The sequence below is a fragment of the Oratosquilla oratoria genome, chromosome 5, assembly GCF_046742065.1.
Source record: "Oratosquilla oratoria isolate Oo_2021 chromosome 5, ASM4674206v1, whole genome shotgun sequence".
NCBI lineage: Eukaryota > Metazoa > Arthropoda > Malacostraca > Stomatopoda > Squillidae > Oratosquilla > Oratosquilla oratoria.
The window spans coordinates 74,629,598-74,642,254 of record NC_134781.1 but is presented as its reverse complement, the minus strand read 5'-3'; positions in this window follow the sequence as shown (position 1 = coordinate 74,642,254).

The window sequence follows — 12,657 nt, the reverse complement described above, 5'->3', positions numbered from 1 at the left end:
ACTAAAAATTTGCTATTCAAACAGCAGAAGTGTTGTGAATAAAATTGACTTGCTGTGAGGTAAAGCATGCATAGATTTGCTATTATAGCTATTACTGAATCATGGATCAATATGGTGGATAGACATTTCCTTCAGGAAGTTGAGATGAAATTATATAATTTTTTTCAAAAGGATAAGAGGCAGGACTGGGGGAGGAGTAGCATGTTTTGTCAAAAACACCGCTAATTGTATTATTAAGAATTCATTTAAGCAAGAGGAAAGTATGGAATCTATTTGGGTGTAGATTATAGGCAAGAATAAGAAATTTATTGGCATCCTATATAGACCTTGTAACTTGAGCATTGAGCACACTGATCCCCTAATTCAAGAAATTTGCAGGGCTTCCCAGTACAAAAATGTTGTAATCATGTAGGATTTTCACTATAGGAACATTGGGATGTAGGAAATCAGGAGGTGCAAAAGTTTTTAGATGTACAAAAAAAAAAAAAAAAAAATTACTGACCCTATGAGGGGAGAGAATACACTGGAGTTAAATTAACAACAAAGGAGGATCTAATGAGAAACATAAAAGCAGGGGATAGATTAGGCTCTAGTGATAATCGAGGAACAGGATTTAATATGTGGGAAGAATTAAATGGTACAAATGACGTTCTAGTGCCTGACTTAAGGAGAGCCAATTTTGATAAGATATTTAGGATAATTGGTCAAGAGACCAACTCAGAGGACTGTGAAAGGGTAAGATACATGTTCAGCCTGGATGTGTTTAGCACAGTCAGGTGTCAGGTCACGAAGGGTAATATGCGTGTTTTGGGTCAGGTCACTCGCAAGCATGAGGTCAACAGCACAATCAACAACCTGGATGAAATGTACAGTAATCTAACAGCTTTGACTTTGAATGCACAAAATAAATTTCCCCCCAAAACAATAAGGTCGAAAACTAATACTCGAAGGGATGATGGATAGGTTGAATATCAAAATCTGAATAAGAAGAGGGCTCTGTGCCAGAATAAAAAATGGGGAAATGCACCTCAGGTCTAAATATAATGATATGGCTAGACTGGTTTAAAAGAACACATGCACAGCAAAACATAACAATATTAATGTTGCCAGACAAGCGAGATCCAACCCAAAGGACTTCTTTCATCTTTACTGAAAAAATAAGGAAAGGATAGGCCTAACTGAAAATGATGATGCCATGATAGATTCAGAGGAAAAAGTGAGAGGTGTTTAACAAATATTTTCTCAAGGTATTTACAAAGGAGAGGTTAGATATGGTACCTGACAGCAATCTGATTTTCAGGGGGTTGAGGGAAGTAGACTAGACTCAGTAAGGTAGCAGTAGTCAAATGGATTGATGGACTTAAAGCTACAAAATCCTGGTCCAGACAATATTTTTCAATGCTTAAAGAGCATAAATTTGAAATCTGCAACCAGTTAGTGGAAATATTTCATAAGTTGGTAGACACTGGTTTTGTGCCCACTGCTTGGGAGCAGGCAGACATACCTGTTTTCAAAAATGGAGATAAATTGTGTATATGCAACTACAGGCCAATCAGTTTGACATCAGTTATAGGTAAATTGCTTGAATAAATAATAGCTAATAGAATCGGAGATCATATGAGAGGTATATTTAGATTTGTCTCGAAGTGTGGGTTCTCCAAGAGTAAGTCATGTGTAAATAATGTTTATACACTAATGTCTTCAAGGTGTCAACAATAATAGTTATGATGTTATTAACCTTGACTTAAGCAAAGTGTTTGACAAGGTGCCCCGCTGGAGACTACTGAATAAAGTCAAAGTCTGTGGCATAGGAGGAAAAGTGTTTGAATGGATTAGAGCTTGGATCAGTGACAGATAATAGCAGGTCACCATAAACGGTTTAAAATCCAAATCAGCAAGTATTTCTAGTGGAGTTCCCCAGGGCTTGGTTTTGGGTCCCATATTGTTTATTATGAATATGACTTGGAAAAGGGGATTAATAGTGATGTTAGTTTGTGGACAACACTAAAATAGGATGCCTAATTGGGTCAGGAGATGCCAAAATTCTGCAGGAGGATCTTGACAAACTGTTCACATATCTCAAAGTGCAGCATGTTAGATGTAGACTTACACAACCCAGAAAGCAGGTGTAACTTGGATAACACTTTTAGAGAAAACTGAGTTCAAGAGAGACCTGGGAGTTCTAGTGAGTCCTAACCTTAAATCCAGGAAATAGTGCATTAGCATCAAGAAGAGAGCTAACAGAGCATTAGGTTTCATTGGTACGACAGTTAAGAATAAAAGTGCAGAGTTATCAAACTCTGATGTTAAACCTATCTTCAATTATGTGGTACATTTTTTGTCTCCATCCTACATAATGGATATCAATTCATTAGAATCAGTACAGAGGAGAATGACCAAAATTATACAAGGGCACAGAAACTTATGAAGATAGGCTTGAGCACCTTAATTTATTTTCTGGAGAGTGCAAGGTGATCTAATATAGGTGTTCAAGTGGATCAAATAAGGGTTATGTAAACAAGGTCATCATATTAAGATAACAGGGCAGGACTCGCAGTAATGGATTTAAATTGACAAATTTGGATATGAGGAAATGGGAAAGAACTGGTTTAACAAAAGAGTGGTCAGTGAATGGAATAGATTTGGTAACCATGTATTGAGTGCAGAAATTAGGCATCCTTATGGATGAGGATGACAGGTGGTAACAGACATGGAACTACCTAGTGTGGGTCTTGCAGACTCATTCTTATGTAAATACATTTAAACTTTTCCTCTCTGCCTCTCTTAATTCCACGCCTTTGCCTCATACAGTGTCTCCAGCACAATCACCCCTTCATATAGTCTCTTCTTTGCATCCATGCCCAAATACCTATTTTTCATGACACTTTTTAATTCCCCAAATCATTTACTTCTCTCAGTCTACAATTTATTTCCACCACCACTCCTTTCCCTGCCACATGTGACCCCAGATACCTAAATCTATCCATTTCCTTCAGCCTCTCTCCTAAAGATTTACTTCCAACTTGCTGCCATCCTCTCCCCATGTACATCTCATCACCTTTTACCCACTTTTACCTTAAAATTTCTCCTTTCATATACCATCCCAAACTCCATCCCTAACTCCCTTAATCCCTCTTCTGACCCTGCCACAAGTGCAGTGTCATCAAACAACAACTGGCTCACCTCCATTTTTTCTACATTTTCTTTAACCATCTCCAGTCCTCTGCCTATTATCCTCACCTTTACCTTTGTGTCAGGAACTTGGAATGCATCAGTTCCTGAAAAGCCCCAAAACAAGTACAATCCAGGGTGATCAGACCAGGAGTGACACATGCAAAAACACCACAGTTCTTAAGAACACCCTCTCCCTCCTATGAGGTCCACTTTACACCAAAAGAAACCACTAATGTAGTACAAACCACTTCATACCCCTCACTGTGACATTGAAATCTCTAGCCCAACCACACACCCAAAACTCATCTGAAGCAAAGGAACCTCAAGTACAACCCCCAATTCCCTCCAGCCCACCAAAACCTTTAACCACACCCACCTTACCCACCCAAACAGCAGCCATCCCACCCAAAGACAAGAGTACAAGATCTTTTGTACAAATTCCCACCTTCGGTCCACTATGACTCACCCACAAAACCATTCATCTCCTTCCCTTATACACCTGAGGTCTTGGGACCCTTCCACTCCAAGAAAAGGAGGAGACATAATGGAGTATTTATGGACAAGAGCTCTAAAAATTTGGACCTCACTTTTGATGTTCACATACCCTTCAACCCACATATCAAACCTGTCAGTGAAATTCAGAAAGAGTATCAATGTACTAAGATAAATAGCAAGCACAGATTGGTCTGCAAAGGAAAACCCTAATCAATATATAATGAGAAGCTTCTTTGTAGTCTACAAGCAGTTCATAAAAATCACATTCAGCTATGTCTTGAAATGATTACCTACAATCAAGAAAACATGACACCCTACAAACTACATAAAACAAAGCATTAAGAATAACTACAGGATCCTTTAAAACCACCCCTAGAAAGGATGGTAAGCAAGTAAATGCCCAGAGAGAATGAAAAAGTCATGTGATATAGGTATTAATCAATCCATTGCCATAGGTATCTCTCTTGCAGGAGACCCATTGCTCCCAAGCACTTAAGAACATAAGAATGAAGGAGACTACAAGAGACCATAAGGCCTACACTAGGCAGTTCCATTTCCATTACCACCTGTCATCTCCAGCCATAAAGTTGTCTAACTGTTTCTTAAAACAGTTGATAATATCAGTGCTCACTACATGGTTACTAAGTCTATTCCATTCATTGACCACCCTATTAGTAAACAAATTCTTTCCTATTTCCTTCTTAAATCTAAATTTGTCCAATTTAAATCCATTACTGAGACCTACCCTTTCCTCTTTCATTTAGGAATGTCCCCTGTGGGGCTACAAGGAGAAGGATGCTTAGTCCCAATCCCCGTCCCTTTCTTCTCGCCTCTTATGATCCAAGTGGAAATACTTGGTGGCAGTATTCTTTTCCCCCACAGCAGAAAATGAATACTCAGAGAAATGGTACAGGACAGCAGCAAGGGATTGGGGGACAGCATAACGGAGGGACAGTCGTAGTATAAAAGTGTCATCATTTCTCTATGAAGAGTTTTCCTCTATCATAGACAAAATGATGTGTGGCTCTGGTCCGTAGGGGCACCCCATATAGACCCTAAAGTATCAACTGCATGCTACTTTGCCACAATAACAAGCAGCCAATACCCCAGACGGGGGGGGTCGCCGATTTAATGAAGCAGCCTTGCTGTGGATGTGCTGTGTCTTGCGACACTGCTTCTGACCCAGGGCGGTGGACAATGTGCAGGGATGACCCGTCATCCAGGAGGTGCTAAGATAAGAAGGAGGGTGGAGGGGTGTGGAGTGTATTCAGGGATGGAATGGGTGGGAATGATTTTATGCCTTTTCCTTTTTTGGCTACCTCCCTGGTAAGGGGGAAAAAGCCTTGGTATATGTATATATGTATGAGTCCTACCCTGTTGTCTTAATATGATAACTTTATTTGTATCACCCTTGTTAAAGCCTTTGATCCACTTGAAAATCTCTATTAGATCACCCCACACACAGTGAAGAAATAATGTGTTGTCTAGGGATTGTTAATGTTGGGCACTGATAGAAAGAGGTTCAGTGTGTCTTTGTGTGGTGGTTGCATTTATGGTAGTTTGATCATAAGGTTGGGCCTATTCTGTGTTGATACTGTTTTTTAATGCTGGATGGTGTCCTGAACATAAATATGCCAGTGTAGGTTTTACTTCTTTTGAGAGGGATTTTCCTGTGGGGCTGGCATCTAGGTGTTTTTGATGAAGTATTGAGTTTGGTGGTCGTTTTGGAGAGCTTATTTAGTAATCAGAGTGAATGCATTTTTGTGTGGATGTATTGTGTAGTACAGGTGGTAGGTTGATATATATGAGTAGTAAGCCACTGGGGTGTTTTGTTACATTAAGCTGGTAGTGCTTGTGCTTGTATGATATAATAAGATGGGTGAGTGGTGTTTAGGGTTCTAGCATAAAAGTATGTACCTATCATAGGCATATGGGGATGAATGCAAAGAGAAGGCTGTACAGAGCAGACTTGTAATTTAAAGGAAGCTGAAGGGAAGAGCTTAAACATGTTTGAGATGAAGCATTTGAGAAATATGGTATGTTACAAGGATGGTCATTATGAAAAACGTGGAAATGGGGATGGAAGGAGCTGTGAGATAGGGTAGGTCAAAGTGTGTTCAGATGGTTAGGGCATAAAATGTGGAAAACATGATGATGTGGACTTGAAAGACCAAGAATGAAGGGATGAATAGGGTGAAGTGGACACTAGATGCAAGATTTTGACAAGCAAGGAAGAAAGATTGCAAATGATAGGAGTGAATGGTTGTTAATCAGTGAAGAACTGAGGTGGCCCAAACAATGTTCTTGTTTGCTCAATGAAGTGTATTTGAGTGGATGAGAGGGAAGAAGTTGTCATATAAAGAAGCAATGGAGATAAGCCAATTTCAGCAGTCAGGCCCTGCTGAACAAGCAGTGTCTCCCTACATTGCCTTTCACCTCAACAGTGTGACAATGGGACAGTGATGACCCTTCATTCACAAGGTGCTAAGATAGGGAGTGGAGGTGGGGGCTGTCAATCAAATGGATTATGAAAGGGTGGGGGGTGTCAATCAAATGGATTTTGAACAAGTGTGGGGTGGATTTTGGGTAGAAGTATGTTTTAACCTGGCCAACTCATTTATATAGGGGAATGGGCCTTTTGGTGTGTATGCAAAACTCCACAAACCACCTACACAAACAAAAGTTCTCCCCATTCAGTACCAACTAAGTATGGTACAGCATTTGGTGTGAGACCAATGATTCTACACATCAATCACACAACCACAGCCCACAGGATGTAACAAGAAATCTGTTTCAGCAGAGTACCATTCATAAATCTTCCAAAATCATCCCCTATCACTGTACATTTCTTAAAAAAAAAAGTAGATATACAAATAACAAGAGACACCACTATTACAACTAAACAATCAATCAGAATCTGTTGCCCAACATTCCCTCTAAGCTGTGCATATGTGCACATATATATATTTTACAACTAGCACATATAAAGGAAAAATGTGCACACACACAAGATTTTCAAATCATATTAAAATTCATTCAATAAAGAAGTTCTACCCAAATATCAAGTTATAAAATCTCTGAAAATATGGTATGCCAACCATCAAACCAGTAATTGCTTCCCCCCCTTTTAACTCAAGCGCTTTCATTGCAAATGAAATGACTTTGCCACCATGGGTGCCTACATACATTTCAGAGATGGCAAAGTTTGCACACAAGCAAATTTCTGCACACAGCAAAAAATTAGAGGGAACATTGCTGTTGCCCCTAGTCACTCTTGTAGAAGACCCACATCTTCCACAAAACTGGTAAGTCTTCTGATGGGACTAATGTCGGACTTAGTGTGGGGCATTGTAATATGGGTTGTTCTGTCATCTGTGTGGTGGCCACATCTTGGGCAGTTTGAATCTGTGGTTAGGCCTATTCTGTGTTGGTACTGTCTTAGTACTGCCGTGTCCTGAGAACAGTTGTGCTTGTGTGGTTCTTGTCAGGTGTGGGATTTACATCTAGGGTTGTTGGAGTATTGATTTTGGTGCTTTCTTGAAGGGCTTGTTTAGTTATCTGTGTGTGTACATATTTGTGTGTGGATGTTTTGTGTGGTTTAGGTGGAAGCTTGTTGTAGATGTTTGAGTAGTATGCTGCTGGTATTTACCTATTGTAGTATACAGGAGAGGAGCAACATTCATTGGATCCTGTTTCCTACTCTTCAATTGATCATACCTTGCCTCAAATTCATGTACAGTTTCAACTATATATCCTTGATTTCCAATTATCATATTTAGATCTGAATTTATGTATTTTTTGAGTTTGGGCTATATCACTTTCTTAGCTATTCCAAGTATTTATGCATTTATGTGGAAAACTGTATTCTTCACATCCTTCAGACATGTGGTCTTTCATAATTTGTTCCCATGACCCCTTAAAGCCTTCTTATCTTTGATCAAGAGTATTGTTTTTTGTTGCATTATGGTGGTGGTGCTTGTAAAATGTAGTGTGTATGTATTGTTTGGGGTTTGATTGGAGAACTGTGTTCCTGTCATTTTCATGTGATGTCCTATTGGGAGGATTTACCACTGAGGGGCTGTGGATTTCCTGTCAATGAAACTTGATATAACAAGTATTACTTCCAATGTTAAAGAGTAAGAAGTTACTGACCTGCATCAGCTTTTTTGGCATTGGTAAAAATTTTGCCAACAATACAGGCAGCCTCAAGGTGACACAACACAAAGAGGCAGTGAAGGTAAACAAATTGGAGCTGTCATAACCACAGAGTCCATGGGGTATTATTGGGTGATCACATATGCACTTACAAAGAAACTACATCTCCCTTCCCAGTTTCACCTTCATTCACATTAATCTAGAAGAAATCTCCTTGTCCACCACATGCTTACCTATCTCTTCACTTATTAGTATAGCCACCCCCTCTCTTCCTCATCCTCTCTTCACTTCTGACACCCTCTCAACTGCACTCTCAAACCCAAACTCACCCCTCCCCTTCAACTTAGTTTCACTCAACACTAACACATCTATCTTTTGTCTCACAAACATACTGCCTATCTCCTCCCTTTTACTCTCATCTGTACCACATCCATGCACATTAAAAGACCCAAACCTTAGGGTACTGGTTGGAAAACTCCCAGATCCTCCCAGAGAGTAGGGTGGCTAGTGCTATCCTTGTCCCATTTTTGTCACCTTTTATGACTCAAATGGGAACACTTGGTTGTAGTAATTTTTCTCCCCTACCACAGGGTTTGGTAAAAAAGGAAATGAATATTCAGAGAAGTGGTACAGGACAGTATTAAGAGTACGGGGGACAGCATAATGGAGGGATAGTTGCAGTTTAATAAAGTGGCATAATTTCTCTATTAATAGAGATTCCCTCTATCACAGACAAAATGATGTATGGCTCTGGTTTGGAGGGGTGCCCTATACAGACCCTAAAGTATCAGCTGCATGCTACTGAGCAGATTTTATCCCCACAATAACATGCAGCCAATACCCCAGATGGGGATATTTATGTGTGTGTGTGTGTGTACACACACACATATATATATACATACATACATATATATATATATATATATACAGACGCTCCTCAACTTACGTTTTAGTTACGTTCCGAACGGCTGAACGTAAGTTGAAAATGAACGTAAGTTGTTACTGTACTATACATCCGTAAATTCTATTACCGTATCTTATAAAACACCCCTAAATCATTAATTATACACATAACATTGTAAAATAATAACATTAATTTCAAATAAATTAAATTCAAGCAACATAAATTGAGATGGTGGAGGAGGAGGATGAGGCAAGGCATGTTCAGTTTGTCGTTTGTACAATGTAAACAATGGACGCAGCGTCATGCGCAAGTATCGTTTGAACTACGGAGAGCGCGCTAAACTAAAAAATTCACTCAAAATTTTTTTTTTTTTTTTTTTTTTTTACAGTCAGTTCAAACGTAAAATCGAAAAAACGTAAAACGAATGAACATAAGTAGAGGAGCATCTGTATATATATATATGTATATATACCAAGAGCTTTTTATCCCTTATAAGGGATGTAGTCAAGTCAAAGGCATGTACCCACTCCCACCCATTTCACTCCCATCCACAAATCCTTTCCTCCCTCTCATCTTGGCTCTTCATGCATAATGGGTCATCACTGCATCCTGCCCGCTGCCCTAGGTCAGAAGTAATGTAACAAGATACATCCACAGCAAGGCCACTTCACTTAATTGGTGACCCCCCTCTCCGTCCCCCTCATGCAGAAAAAGAGAAGATGGGGGGGGGGGTGAAATCCCTTTGGCTGCATCAAAATATTCACACATAAGCATCCCCTCACCCCACCTCCATCCCCCACTCCTTTGCATAATAGTATCATCTATACACATCCACTCTCCACCCATCCCTATCTCCTGCCTTCTCCCTTACTTGGTCAACAGACATTCCCCTTTTGCTCAATGCCCCCTTCACCCCCATCCATCCTTTTCATCCTCAGTTGTCCCATTAAGTTCACTTCATTCACCTCTGCCCTCCACAACTCTTTCATCAGCCCTATCTGCTATCTTATCCACTCCCACCCTCCTTACCTCCTCATATCTCACTTTATCCAGCCTTGTAACCTCTACCATACTTCTCTGATATTTCATCTCAAACACATTCAAATTTTTCCTCTCTGTCTCTCTTAGATTACATATATACAAACAGCTTTTTTCCCTTTACAAAGGAGGTACTTTCACAACTCACTCTGCTGGATCTTGAACCTCAGGTAGATTCTGGTCTGCCAACAGTAATCCTCTCCATGCCAAAGTCAAAGGTATAAATCCACTCTCACCCATTTCATCCCTACATATTCCACTCCCATTCACCACCCCTCCCTCCCTCTTTTCTTGGCTCCTCCTGGATGATGGGTCATCCCTGCATCTCGCCCACTACCCTGGGTCAGAATGACTGTAGCAAGACACATCACATCCACAGCAAGGCTGCTTCATTTAATTGGCAACTCCATCTCCATCCCCTCATGCAAAAAAAAAAAAAAAAAAGAAGATGGGGAGAAATCCCTTCAGGCTGCATCAAAATATCATTCGCACATACTCCCTCACTCCCCCATCACCCCACCCACTCCCTTCCATGCATATGAGCATTATCCATAAACAACCATTCTCTACTCACCCTATCTTCTGTCTTCTTCCTTCCTTCCTCAACAGATATTCCCCACTTTCCCAATGCCCCTTTTGCCCTATCCATCCATCTCATCCTTGGTCACCCCCTTATGTTCACTTCCTCCACCTCTGCCCTCTACACCTCTTTTACTAATCTTTTTTCATTCATTTCTTTCCATGTCCAAACCATCCACTCTTTCATCAACCCTATCTCCCAACTCCCTAATTATACTCATATATAATTATACTCTATAAATACATATATATAAAAAATATAATAATCTTACTACTATGCTCTTCCTATGTAATTCATTGTGGAAATACAATTTTTTTTAGAGATAAAATATATGTAAACAATAAATTTTAATTCTAATAAAAAACAGCTTCAACTGGTAAGCAAAGAATAATGAATGAATACTTCCTAAAGTTGTTTAAAAACAAGTTCAAATGATGCATATTTCAGAGGATATCCATACATCATCATTCAATATTTTTGTTTAGGAAAACAATACATTGAGTAATTATACATAAAATAATCATAACTTCCAACTGAAAACTAACCTATTTGTGAAGGATCACACATCTTACATGTAGTCCTTTGGCTGAAAGTCTTTGACATTGCCAGCTTACAAGATACATTTGAGATGGTGCCTCTATATCATCTGTGTTATAGACAGGCCTGAAATATAGATCATTTCAAACAAGGACATTATTTTTAATAATCTACAAACATAGCCTCAATTTGATAGACCCCATTTAGCTGCTTTTCAAAGCATTAGCTATAAAAGCCTTGATAGAGATCTTCAACTGTGTGGAAAAGAGCTCATATAATTCCAATATTAAAAAAAATCAAACCTGATAAATAATTCATAAAGGCCAGTTTCACTACTATCACCATGTCCAAGCTGATAGAAACACTGGTAGCAGTAACAATTGCAACAAATATCTTAAGAAATGTGAACACTGTAAGACAATTTGGTTTCAGATCTGGAAAGTCATGTGTGTTGAGCCTTTTAAGCTTTTACTCTAGAGAGATTGAGGCACTGCAAGAGAGAGAGGGGTGTGGGTGGACTGTGTGTACCTCAACCTAGAGAAGGCATTTGATAAAGTACTTTGCAGTTGACTTATATGGAAATTGGAGCATATCGGAGGACTGAGAGACAAACTACTAGAATAGATGAAAGATTTTTTTAAGGAAAGATACATGAGGATGGTAGTAAAGATAAGATGTCAGGATAGAGAGAAGTAATGAGTTTCACAAGGTTCAGTGCTTGCACCAATAATGTTTGCGGATGATGCAAAAACTATGAGAAGAGTAAAAAACAAGAAGGATGGTAGACTATTGCAATAAGATCTGGACACAATTTTTGCATGGAGCCAAGAAGGAGAAATGAAGTTCAATACTACAAAATACTGGAAATGGACAATAATGGCAAAAAACCATCCTTATACTATTCTTTGGGAAGTGAACCCATTACAAAAGCAAGAAAGGAGAAAGATTTGGGAGTGTTGATAAAAGACAACCTGTCATCTGACACACATATCAGCAGGATTGTGGGAGAGACATACAAACAACTGCAGAAGATTAAAGTGGCATTTCACTATATGTATGAAAAAATGAAAAAAGTCATCAAAACCCTGATCCATCCAAGACTAGAATATGCATCAGTAGTATGGTCCCCACACAGATTGAAGGATGTAAGCAAGATCAAGAGAATACAAAAGGCAGGAACCAAACTGGTCCCTAGCCTGGCAGATAAATCATATGAGGAAAGACTAAAGCACTGGGTTTGCCAACTCTGAAAGATTGAAGAAGAGGTAATGTGATTATAGTATTCAGGTCATTAAAGGGAATAGATTCCATTGATAGAAGAGATCTCCTGATTAAATATGGAGGAGCTCTAAGAGGTCATGGGATCAAATTAAGAAAGCACATGTCTAAAGGATATGAAGAAATATAGTTTTCCATTTAGATGCATAAATATGTGAAATAGCTCAGATCATATAGCCCAAGCTCAAACAATACACAAGTTCAATTCTAAATATGATAATTGGAAGTCAAGGATATAGATTAAGTTGGGAATGTACATGAATTTGAGGCTAGGTATGATAGAAACTTAGAGAATAGAAGACAGGACCCAACAACCATTGCTCCTCTCCTGTACACTACAATTAGATAAAATGTGCTCAAAGGATTTAAAAGAAACCCTACTAGAAAAAAGGTATTTGACAATGTCAGACATATACTATCAAAAAAGTTCATGAAGACAAACATTCAGAACAATTGCAAGAAATTGTTAACCAAGTTATTAGTAGGGAGACAGTAT